This window comes from Podarcis raffonei, chromosome 12 (assembly GCF_027172205.1).
Source record: "Podarcis raffonei isolate rPodRaf1 chromosome 12, rPodRaf1.pri, whole genome shotgun sequence".
In the NCBI taxonomy this organism is placed as follows: domain Eukaryota; kingdom Metazoa; phylum Chordata; class Lepidosauria; order Squamata; family Lacertidae; genus Podarcis; species Podarcis raffonei.
In genome coordinates, this window is record NC_070613.1 from 28,889,562 (window position 1) to 28,902,558 (window position 12,997).

Here is a 12,997-nt window from a genome sequence, read left to right on the forward strand (position 1 = left end):
AGCAAGACTGCTGAACTAAGAGGTGTGTCCCCCAGGAAACCTATGCGAGTGCGCCTGCGCATTCAGTGGGAACGTTCCTTTGAGAAATATGTTGAACCGGGACTTCGGGCTAATTATCCCAATATTCTTTCTCTCCTCCAGCCCACCCCCCTCAGATTCATACTTTTTTTACTGCCTCCCGCACACCACACCGTGAACTGAATATCCCAGCAGGGCTGGATGTATCTCTGAAGAATACGTGTTAAACCCAGGGATGGGGAAATTGTGACCTTCTAAACGTCGGTGGCCTCCAACTCCCATCAGCCCCAGCCAGTACAGCCAATGGTCAGGGACGACGGGAGTTGGAGTCCATCAAGACCTGGAGGGCCTCAGGATCCCCCACCTCTAATTCATGTTCATAGTCTCATTCATTCGTTTAGAACAGGGATGGCACGCTCAGGCCATTTGTTCGGCTCCGAGGGCCACATTCTCTCCTGGGCAACCCTTTGGGGGGCCGGATTCCAGTGTGGGCGTGGCCAAACACACAGCACTCTCCCCCTGCCATCTAGGCTAGCTAGAGGGATCGTCATAATATAAAGACATAGGCCAGCCAGGTAGGGTGCAGAGCAGATCCAGTGAGGCTGAGTCCCAGGGCCGGATGGTGAGGTCTGGAGGGCCGCGTCATGCTTCTCCCCGGGTTTCTCATCTCTGGAGGGGACAAACCCAAGGAGCATCTCTTCCCCCCAGAAATAACCCCGAATGCCTTTCAGAGTCTCTTGCGGAGGGGTGGGAGACAGGAGGGAGGGAGGTAGGAAGGGATGAGGGTTTTTCTTTTTTTTCACTAGGCATCAGGCAGGCAGACAAATCCAAGGCTGTTTTTCAGTGGCCTGGAGTTGTCGCTTTTCCTCCAGGCTGTTTACCCTCCAGATTTAGACTGTTTGCTCACTCAAGATCTCGTAGCCAGCTGGGTAACTCTTGCGACTCTACCGTGTGTGTGTGAGTGTGTTGGCTTCCAGCGTGTCTGTTTGCTTTGGAAATGGCCGCAGCTCTTATAAAATCACATTAAGCAAATCCCTTACAGTTTAATTATAGGAATCACTTTACCCAAATCAATGGCAAATAACTTTTTTTTAATAACACACACACACAGAGATGGGTGGAAGCGGGGTCCATTCACGACTGGTTTGGTGGCGACGGTGTTGTATGAAAATGCCCACTTGAGTAGGAACGATGGTCTTTTGAAAGGGTGCGTGTAGGCAGGAGAAGGGTCAGGGAAATCGCCAAGGCCATAAATCAAGGCCGAGGAGGCCCCTTGCTAGACTCCAGCTTCCGCCATTCCTGTCACCTCTCCAAGTGACGTGTATTTGAAGAGGCCTGCAGGAGACAGCTGCCAAGGGAAGGCTGAGACAAGAGACAGATTGAAGAGACACCCACCCCAAGAATCTACAGTTCCCATGACCCTTAACAAAACTACAATTCCCAGGATCATTGGGGTGGGATTGAACGTGCTTTCAATGCATAGTGCGGGATAACAGCCTACATAAACCTGGGAAAAGTTACTGTTCTACCCGAGCTATAGTGCTGTGTTCGCCGTCTTTGCAAGATGTGCCTCGTTTAATCCAATCGATTCAAAGCACAGCATCTCTGGCTACTTCACTCCCAAGGACTGGAGCGTCCTGTCGATCGTTTCAATGCACCCCACCTTCAGACACATCTGCTTGGAGATAAGCCCCACCGATTTATGGTTTTAGCATGCCAGTCCCAAATCAATTTCAGATTAAACCTGTAACCTTACTGGAGCAGTAAACCCCAGTTGATAAAAGAGGACTTCCTCCCACGTAAAACGTTGTATTGAATCGTGCACCGATTCAGAAGAGCGTGGTGCTTTGGTTACTCCGTAGAAGTAGGCTGCAATCCTGCACACACTTTCTTGGAAGGTAAACCCCGTTGAATTCGGTGGGGCTGAATTTTCGGCGAGAAGGAGCACGGTCTGGGAGTTTCATTAGGAGCTACTCCGGATTAAGTGTAGTCATTTGCCATAAATTACTTGGACGGGGATTCCTGTGTAAGGATTAGAAGTTTGATTTGGTTTTTAGATTGAATGAAAGCGGGGAGCCCATCAAGAGATGACGATGAGATGCTTGATTTGACACGTGTGAGCCACCCTTCCCTGTCCCAGTCTCTCTCCATCCTCCCCACCCGATTTCTGGACTCTCTCCTTCGCTGGTTTATATTTGGCACATCCGGAGCGGAGAGTCCAGGGAGCGTTCAGCAAGAAAGCCGGAGCCGGTTTGGTCCGTGCACAATCTGCTCATTGTTTAGGGCTCGGGGATCCGGGACCAGGGAGGTGGGGGTGGGGGTGGTCGGCTGGCTGGCTGAAGTGGTCACGGCAGGAGCCTGTGGCGGCGGCACTCGGGTTGGAAAAAGCCTTCAGCTCAACCCCAACCTCAACCTCGTGTTCTGCTGAGTTTGGAGTTTCTTGCAGCAGCCGCCTCTCCTTGCTACAAATAAGGATGCCGCGCGGGGCAGGAAGGAACCTCGGTGCCATCCCAGCAGCATGACACGTAGGAAGAATGGGAGTCATTCTTTTCCTTGGTCTTCTTTTTTTGGGAGAACTTCTGATTTCCAGCATCACCAAAGGCAGCGAGGAGCGGCTGAAGTCTTTACTAGGAGTGCCATCTTGTGGCTGAGAGGGGCGCTGCTCCGCGAAGGGGTCTGGAGAAGGGGCCGGAAGTTGGGGACTCAATCCGAGCGCAGGTTTAAAGTAGCCCAAGGAGACCCTCGCAGCCCTGCTCTGCGTGCAAGTGTTGCAGGTCGGATCCGCAGGACCCGGTGACGGCCTGGTCAGGTTAAACAGAACCTCGCGCAATTGCATGGACCAGCAGAGCCATAGGAAAGGCCGCTTCAGCTTCTCCTTCTTCCCTAGAAAGGCAGGACGCAAACCATCAACTCCCAGAAACAACAACAATAATATATGGGACACCAGAGAAGATGCTGTAACGTGGAGCGAGGTTTCAGCCACTCCATTATGCCCCCTCTCTGTGCAGCTGCCTCCCCCCAGCTCTCACCCACCTGCACCAGTCAGTCAGTCAGCTTTCTGTAGTCTTTGAGCCTGCTCATTCTTCACGAAGCTGCTCCTGGTTTCAAGTCCCCCATCCTGGCAACACACACACACACACCTGCAAACCATGGGCATTTCCAAGGCTGCTGCTGTCTGCCCGCAGTTGTGGGTGGGTGGTGCTATTTTGGCTACAGAAGCAACATCAGGGGTGCCAGCAGGGCCAGATTTAGGTCTGATGAGGCCCTAAGCGACTGAAGGTAATGGGGGCCTTTATAGGTCCAGCTGTCAACAACAAATTGTCACTGTTTTTTGTGTTGAATATGTGCTATATGGTAATTTATGGACCAAATAGGTATCTAAAGCCATTTGCACATAACAAAATATGTATTTTATCAAAGTAATTGTTGAACTGAAATACAATTAAGAAGAAGTATATTAATAAAGGTAAAGGTAAAGGGACCCCTGACCATTAGGCCCCTCGTGGCCGACTCTGGGGTTGTGGTGCTCATCTCACTTTATTGGCCGAGGAAGTCAGCGTACAGCTTCAGGGTCATGTGGCCAGCATGGCGAACCAGAGCAGCGCACGGAAAGGCCGTTTACCTTCCCGCCGGAGCAGTACCTATTTATCTACTTGCACTTGGAAGTGCTTTCGAACTGCTAGGTTGGCAGGAGCAGGGACCGAGCAACGGGAGCTCACCCCATTGCAGGGATTCAAACTGCCAACCTTCTGATCGGCAAGTCCTAGGCTCTGTGGTTTAACCCACAGCGCCACCCACATCCCATCAAGTATATTAATAGTGAAATACAATAAAGAAGTATATTAATATTGAAATAATTATTAAGCTCTAACTGTATGTAGGTTTTATTTTATTTGTTTTTTATCTTATATTTTGGAAATATAATTTTTTTGGGGACCCCCAAGATAGTGAGGCCCTAAGCTATAGCATGTTTAGCTTATATGTAAACCTGGCACTGGGTGCCAGCTTGAATAAAATATTGGGGGGCGGGGGTAGGTAAGCTCCACCCCACATTACCACATGACATGGCATATTCACCCCATTTGAATGGCAATGCCCATCAACTTTGGGAGGCCCCAGGCCCCTCAAATATTTTATTGGGGGGAGGCCAAAGGGACCTCGGCCCCTCAGAGTTGGCTCCTCTGGCAATGACACTCGCCTGGACAGCTGGACATGGCACTTTTCTGGCCTCCATCCTGTTGGCAGACCAACTCTGCATGTCAAAGATGTCTGTAACCATGACGTTAAGGCTGGCAACGTCAACCCTGTCATGTGGGAATCCCTTGCAGATGACCACAGAGCTTGGAGACAGGATCCATATCAGAGACCAGAGGAGGAATGACTGCTGGGAGGAGGGCAGAGAGAAGAAACAGCTGCCACAAAACATCTCTCTCCCATATTGGTCTCGACAGCCACAGCAGGCACTGTAACCTTCCAACAGTTTGACTTCACCCGCAAAGGCGCACTCCTCCATTGTCTCCCGAGGCACACAGATGCCAACAGACCAAGTTATATTCTGGCCCAAAGTGGGCAGGTCCCTGCCTCCATGGAGCTTACCATTTAAACTAGACAATGGGAGGGGGAAATGAGGCAAGGCAGGGAGGGGGTACTGAGAAAGTTACAGATGTACAGCTAAAGCACACTGTTGCCCTTCTGCAACAAAGCTGCCTTTTGTGGCAGGAAATGCATTGAAAAGTGCGGAATGAATGGATGATGAATGCAAAGATGTATAAGCACCCTGCCAGCAAAATCAGGCTGTGAATGCTCACCTAACCTCTCCACAAATGAACTGAAACACATGCTCAATAATGACCAGACCTAGAGGGCCTTCTCGGTGGTGGCGCCTGCCCTGTGGAACGCCCTCCCATCAGATGTCAAGGAAATAAACAACTATCTGACTTTTATAAAGCATCTGAAGGCAGCCCTGTTTAGGGAAGTTTTTAATGTTTGATGTTTTATCACATGATGATGGTGATGGTGATGATGGGAGCTACCCAGAGTGGCTGGGGAAACCCAGCCAGATGGGCGGAGTATAAATAAATTATTATTATTATTATTATTATTATTATTATTATTATTATTATTATTATTATTTCTTACATTTTAGACACCCAAATTAGGCAATTTCTTGTTAAAATGCAAGCGGAAATGAATCTCTCTCCCGTCCCCAGGAGCCAGTGAAGTTATAAACCAAAGGGAAGGGAAGAGAGGAGAGCCTGGTCACTGAGCAACAGGCTTCAGATGAGAGCTGGAGATACTGAGGCAAAGCAGGTGCTGTAGTGGAGACAAGCATAAAAACAGTAAAAGGCAAATGATCTTTGAAGGAGCCCTCCCTTTGCTCAGCAATATTTACCGTATTTTTTGCTCTATAAGACTCACTTTTTCTCTCCTAAAAAGTAAGGGGAAATGTGTGTGCGTCTTATGGAGCAAATGCAGGCTGCGCAGCTATCCCAGAAGCCAGAACAGCAAGAGGGATCGCTGCTTTCACTGCGCAGCAATCCCTCTTGCTGTTCTGGCTTCTGAGATTCAGAATATTTTTTTTCTTCTTTTCCTCCTCAAAAAACTAGGTGCGTCTTATGGTCTGGTGCGTCTTATAGAGCGAAAAATACGGTAATTGGTAAAGAATGGGCACCCCTGGAAGTCACTTCTTTATGAATTTGGTAGCCCTCCACACTCTAATGTGACAGACTATGGCTTTTAGGACAAGGTTGGCCAGAAAAGGTGGAAATGGACATCCTGGTTGATCTCTGGGTGATTTGCACTAGATCCACAAGGATTTCTGACTCCTGATAGTTTTAACAATTGCAAAAACGATTCCCCCTTTCACACTAACTTACCTTGCTGAAATGATGAAAACTTGGCAGTGGTTTGCCAGGTGACAGAACAAAGAGCTTCGTTCAGTTTTGGTAAGGTAAAGGAAAAGGTACCCCTGACCGTTAGGTCCAGTTGCGGACGACTCTGGGGTTGTGGTGCTCATCTCGCTCTATAGGCCGAGGGAGCCGACGTTTGTCCGCAGACAGCTTCCGGATCATATGGCCAGCATGACTAAACCGCTTCTGGCGAACCAAAGCAGCGCACGGAAATGCTGTTTACCTTCCCACAGGAGCAGTACCTATTTTTCTACTTGCACTTTGATGTGCTTTCGAACTGCTAGGTGGGCAGGAGCTGGGACCGAGCAACGGGAGCTCACCCTGTCGCGGGGATTCAAACCGCTGACCTTCTAAATTCCTAGGCTCACAATTCTCTAGTTCTAAGCCTATGTACTTCACACCTGGCTCCAATTGGTAGATTTTGGAGGTGTAGGGGGGGAAACCCAACACAAATCCCACAAACCTGATGTCTGCCCACCTCTTTTTAAAGGATAGTATCGTTCTGGGGTAAATCCTTAGTGCAAATTAAGGAACTCCCCCAGTCAGTGAGCTATGTGTTGTCCTCTTGCGTCATTTGATTTGTGGGGATTTCCTATTCTGTTAGAGGGCGATATTTTTAAAGAGAAAAAACACACAAAAGGGGGGAAAGCTGAATAAAAGCAAAATAAAAAAAATTCACATTTACAATACAGTACCCAATTTACACATATAGTTGGATATATGCAATTCAAATGCCCAAATAGGATCCAAACTTAATAGATGGTGAATACCTTTCCAGGCTCGAAGTGTAAGTCTCTTAGTGACCATAAGTAAAACCCATTTTGTTGCCCAGCTGTTCCCCACATGGGGACATAGGTGGCACTGTGGGTTAAACCACAGAGCCTAGGACTTGCCGATCAGAAGGTCGGCAGTTTGAATCCCTGCAACGGGGTGAGCTCCCGTTGCTCAGTCCCTGCTCCTGCCAACCTAGCAGTTCAAAAGCACATCAAAGTGCAAGTAGATAAATAGGTCCCACTCCGGTGGGAAGGTAAACAGCATTTCTGTGCACTGCTCTGGTTTGCCAGAAGTGGCTTAGTCATGCTGGCCACATGACCCTGAAGCTGTACGCTGGCTCCCTCGGCCAATAAAGTGAGATGAGCGCTGCAACCCCAGAGTCGGTCACAACTGGAACTAACGGTCAGGGGTGCCTTTACCTTTTACCTAATAGTCCCCACACTACTATACATCAACACCCACAAATACCAAAGATTCCACAAAATCAAGATTAACACATACAACAACTTCAGACCAAAAAGGAGATATCACTAGACTCAAATGATATACAAGATGGAGAATTACCCCAAATAAACTTCTGAAAATAACACACGAATCTTTTGAAAATATGCTCAGGGAATGTGTAGTCAAATACCATTCAGTACATATATTATTTCTGGCAGTACATTAATCTTAAGTGTGTTGACCTTAATACTAAGCTTAAGGAGGACACACCTTCTCCACATCAATGGAGATTCCTTTTATTAACTTATTTACTGTATATCTAATTTAATCATATGATATTTGTCGGAACCAAAAACCCTGGACACATTATAACCTTTGGGTACCAGTAAAAATGCCAATTAACATATACGAAGCGGGTGATTTACACTTGCCCACTGGCATTCTAACCCCTTCTGCATTGTAACTAAACCAAATCCTGCTCTGGTGAACACATTTTAAAAGGCGATTTCTCCAGAGGGCTTTCCTCCAGCAGGGAACCAGCACTAAGAAGGCCCTGTCAGTAGTAACTGGTTAGTAGCTAGAGATGGTACTACTAACAGGCCTCCTCTGCTGATTGTAGGGGCTGAGATGATTGATATTGGGGGAGTTGCTCCTTTAGGCACCCGGGTCCCAAGCCAGTTAGGATTTTGTATGCTGCCACTAACATCTTGAATTAGGCTCAGTAGCTCACTAGCATTCAGTACAGAGCTTCAGGACTGGTGACACATGGTTGCATCAGGCTGACCCACTTTTCCAACCTTGCAGCTGCACTCGTTGCAGCCCCCAGTCCATCTTCAAGGGCAGCCTCATGTAGAGTCTAAGTGGGAGGTCACCAGAGCATGTACAACCGAGGCCAGGCTACTTTGATCCAGGAATGGCTATAGCAGGGCATAATAAGCACTCCGGACCACAGGAGTCACTTGGGATGTCAGTGACAAGTTGGAACTCAGAAATACCACCTGTCACTGCACACTTCAGTCCAAACGAAAACTCGGGAAATGTATGGTGACTATGATAGGTTTTGAACATGTTTTTTTTAACGAAGTAATAATAATACATAAATAAGAATAAAAATGTGCACCCCACCACCAAGACCATTCCATTGTAACTATCCAACCTCCCAAAATTTCAACATCTCTTGCGATGGTTTGACCCCTTTCCGGTTTACAAATTCTACCAACACCTTCCGTATCTCCTTGAAATAATTTATCCTGCATATTCCCCGTCTTACCTTAATGGCACACGTCAATTTATCATTAATAGCTATATCCCACACCCCCTTAGACAATTATTCCATTTTATATTCTGCTTGCCCCTTCCACTTCCCTAGCTGTCATAATTCGTGCAGCTGTCAATAAATCTGTGAGCAAGTCCTTCATAGCCTGCGAACCTTCCACCCCATCGTAAATTAAAACAGTGGTACCTCAGGTTAAGTACTTAATTCGTTCCGAGGTCCGTTCTTAACCTGAAACTGTTCTTAACCTGAAGCACCACTTTAGCTAATGGGGCCTCCAGCTGCTGCGCCGCTGCCAGAGCACGATTTCTGTTCTCATCCTGAAGCAAAGTTCTTAACCCGAGGTACTATTTCTGGGTTACCGGAGTCTGCAACCTGAAGTGTATGTAACCCGAGGGACCACTGTAATGCTACCTCTGGACTTTCAGTCAGCTTTAATCCAGTGATTTCTGTTATCTCCTCAATCACCCTTTGCCAGAAAAATTGAACATATTTACACCCCCACCACATGTGAACATAATTTCTGGTTTCCTGGCATCCCCTCCAACGTAACACCAAATATTCCTTCTTTATTTGATTTAACCTGACTGATGTTAAATACCATCTCCAAACTAATTTATAATAATTTTGTTTTATTCTTATAGAGGTTTTGAACTTTTTAACGTTCTCCACCAGACTGCTTCCTTCTCGGTCTCTATCACAGCACCCTTTTTATTTTCCTGACCTCATTTCTACATGGTATTTAGACATCATTAGAATACCATAAGGCTCCATGAGGGCTCTGGGAAGCTTAACTATTTGGCTAAAAGAGTACTGGCACATTTTTATTCATGCCTACTCTGAAACCAGTCCTTTGATTCCTTTGTAGAGGATTATGGGCCTACATTTGACTATTGGAGGTTGCTCTGTGCGTGTAGAAATGATCAGACCCTGTCTGGCTTGTGAAAAGAATAAGGAACATTCAATATGAATACAACAGCAGCCTTATTTAGGTGTTCCTTTTCTTCACATGAAGGAGAGTGGGGCATACTGGCCAGCCCCAACACTTTTGGCACGTCGCTTTCCCCTTGTTTACATCACTCCATGAGTTGAAGGACCAGCTCCTTCAGTACTGAGCCTTCGGTACTCACGGCAGCTCTCCAGGCAATTTCAAATCCTGATTTTCCAGGATTCTATATCACCCACAGAAGCTACATGAGTAGGCCGGGCCTTTTGCTTCAGAAGCTATCCTCCAACTCATGGAGGGCTTTCGGGACAGGGGAGGAGAGCTAGTATGCTCATCCCCACTTTTCCTCATCACATAATGGGGGAACCTCAGGGCTGGGACCAAATGTATCCTTTGGGATTTTCTACAGGCCCCAGCCCTCACTGGCCCATATTTGACACCTTGAATGTTTTTGGTCTGCGATGCTTCTTGCTTGCTCTGTTGGACAGAGGACACAAAGGGCTGTGTACAACCGGCCAACTGTACAATTTTCATTCATTAGTCTGCTCACTTTTGTCTCCGACCAAGACCACCGCTGGCCTGTCTGTGTGTCCCTCAGAAGATAGCCCGGAAAGGAATTTGTCCCTCGGCCTGTAAATGGTTCCACACTCCTGGTGCAAGGGATTTGGAACAGCTGAGTAGGGCTGTAGAGTCTTCAAAATAGAAGGAAATATAAACATGAAGTGCAACATCATAATTATAAGAGAGCTCTTTCCATATTTTCTTTTACATTTTTGTTACATTATATAATTTTTTAAAGTGTGTGTGTGTGTGTGTGTGTGTGTGTGTGGTTTATTTTGACAAATCATCTTCCTCATTTTATGATGTGGCCTTTGCATAACTTACATGAGTTTGCTAGGCTTGATAGAGCATATTAGAATTTATTTGCAGTTTACTTTGCTTTCATAAAAGCATTTGGGTTGAGAATGTGATTTCTTTTCTCCTTAAAGTGACTTTATTTTTATTATTATTTTTATTATTATTAATATGAATTATAACAAGTTCTTTTTTGGGGAGGAGAGAATAGATCATATTTTGTTTTAAAAATAATAGTGCAGAGAATAATTTGTCAGTTAAATCAATCACTGTGTGTTGCGAAAGATGTTCTCCCAGAATGAAATAGAGGAACAAATGCTGTCAAAAGAACAAGAGGATTGTTTAGCAGGTAGGATATATAATCTGAAATTAAATAAAAAGAATCTCTCTCTTCTCTCTCTCTTTTACACACACACACATGAGTGTGGCAGCAGCACACTGCAATATGTACTGCGGCCAGAAGCTGAGGCTATAGTCATTTTACATCAACTTTAAAACATCCACAAAGAGAGTTACAGTGAGCTCAGCCACTCAGGTGCCATTTACCCCTTCTCCATGAAGGCATGCTCATTGGAGCCACAAACTGAAAGCCTGCATCTGAGTGGCTGCACTTGCTGCCACTCTCATTACGCAACCCCCGCCCACAATCAGATTGGTACAGTGGTGGCTGATGCCCATTGGGGCAGGTAGGGTGGAGAGCAGGGAGCCCAACAGTAGGTGGAGCCAGAGACAATGTCAGACACAGCCAACTAATTCTAGTTCTGTCCCTTTCCTCAGTTTTATAAGGGCAACACTAAGACTAAGGAGAAGAAAGCTGACAGCTAGGGTCACCTCCAGGCTTGACATAGTAAGAAGACAGCCAGATGGGGGTTGACTGAAGTTGGTGGGGCAGCACCCCATTTGCTCTAGTAGACCCAGCCTTCACTCAGCTGGTACATTCCTCATCTTGGCTGCCTTGCCTCAATCTTAAGGTGGCCAGGTGCAAAAGAAAGCCATTAATAGTTGTGTGTCGAAGAGGGAATTCCAGCTGGTATGCAAATCCTCTCTGCTAAAAAAGGTAAAAGGTAAAGGACTCCATGATGGATAAGTGCAGTCAAAGGTGACTATGGGGTTGTGGCACTCATCTCACTTTTCAGGCCGAGGGAGCTGGTGTTTGTCCACAGACAGCTTTCCAGGTCATGTGGCCAGTATGACTAAACCCCTTCTGGTGCAATTGGGACAGAAATCAAGGAAACGCTGTTTACCTTCCCGCCACAGAGGTACCTATTTATCTACTTGCACTGGCGTGCTTTCAAACTGCTAGGTTGGCAGGAGCTGGGACAGAGCAATGGGAGCTCACTCCATTGTGGGGATTCGAACCTCTCTGCTATACAACTATTAAAGGTACTGGAGTGTCTACTTCTGAGTAGACATGTGTGGACTACAATGGCAGAATCCTATGCAGAGGTTAATCCCACTGACCAGAATAGAATTGCAGCCATTAAAAAAAAAAGCAATTTCAACTTCTGAATTGGCTGCTAAAACAAGTGGGGAATATGCGACTCTCCAGATGTTGTTGGACTCCAACGCTCATTAGCCTCACCTAGGGTGACCAACAGTTAGGGATGATGGGAGTTGTAGTCGAACAAAACCCTGAAAGGCCACATGTTCCCCAAATCTGTTAGATGGGACTTACTGGGTGATATCCATCTATTGCCATACTTAGACTAAACCCTTTGAAATTAATAGATGCAAGTTACTTAAGTCCACTGATTTCGTTGGACCCACTCTGAGTGTGACTACTATTGGATATCAGCTATTGTCAGAGTCTATATATTGGAATGTATTTTGCATCTAGGGAATCTTCCCCAGCCCTCCCTATTTCTGCATTTGTATTATTTTTGGAGCATGGAAATGAAATGACAACAACAAATTCTTCTGCAGCTGTGTTTACTAGCTTACATGTGCCTGTTTCTGAGCAGGGCAACCAGACTTTGATAAGAGGCATCCCTGCTGTGTAACACAGAATAATCAGTTGTGCAGGCAGGAATCACCTGGTGCATTCTTAAGCCCTGCAGAACGCAGAAGCAGCAGAATGGAAAAGTCAATAGTTTTTCCAAGAAGGGCCAACTAACAGGGCGACAGACACGCTTGTTTCTTTAAAGATATAAATGCACGAAAGACCTTGAAGTGTCAGTTTTCTGTGGGAGTCTTGATTATACAGGAAATAAAGAAATGGGTGATCAACTCTTTAAAGAAATCACATCTGTTCCTTAATACATCTGTGACCTGAATAATAACGTCAGGCTTTGTTGTTACCTTGTATGAGAATTTGGCATTTGCAGAGTGGATGACTCAAGGCACCATATAATTCAACTTGGGAAATATGTTGTCATAACATTGACATTTTGAATATTTTGTGTTTTTTAAACATACCTTTTCTGTGCACAAGAAAAATGCTCAGCTACTTTTTCTTGATGGAGGAGGGAGGGGGAAAATAAGATTTCAAAAAACCAGTTTCAATAAATACAGAGGTTAATGAACTAGTTTTAATGAGTTCCACACTGTGGACCTTTTTGACATTACTAATGTTTGGATCGTAAGGTGAAAGCAGAACACATTTCCTGGAAAGGGACCCCCCCCTATTTTATTTTATTTTAAAGCCTGGTCTTTAACTCTCACCATTTGGTCCAAAAATCCTTCTTCCCAGCTTGTTTTTATTCCTTAGTGGTTTGGGCTAAAATTTTCAGAAGCCTCTAACAAATCACATACTCATCCTTCACTGAAATTCTAGATGGG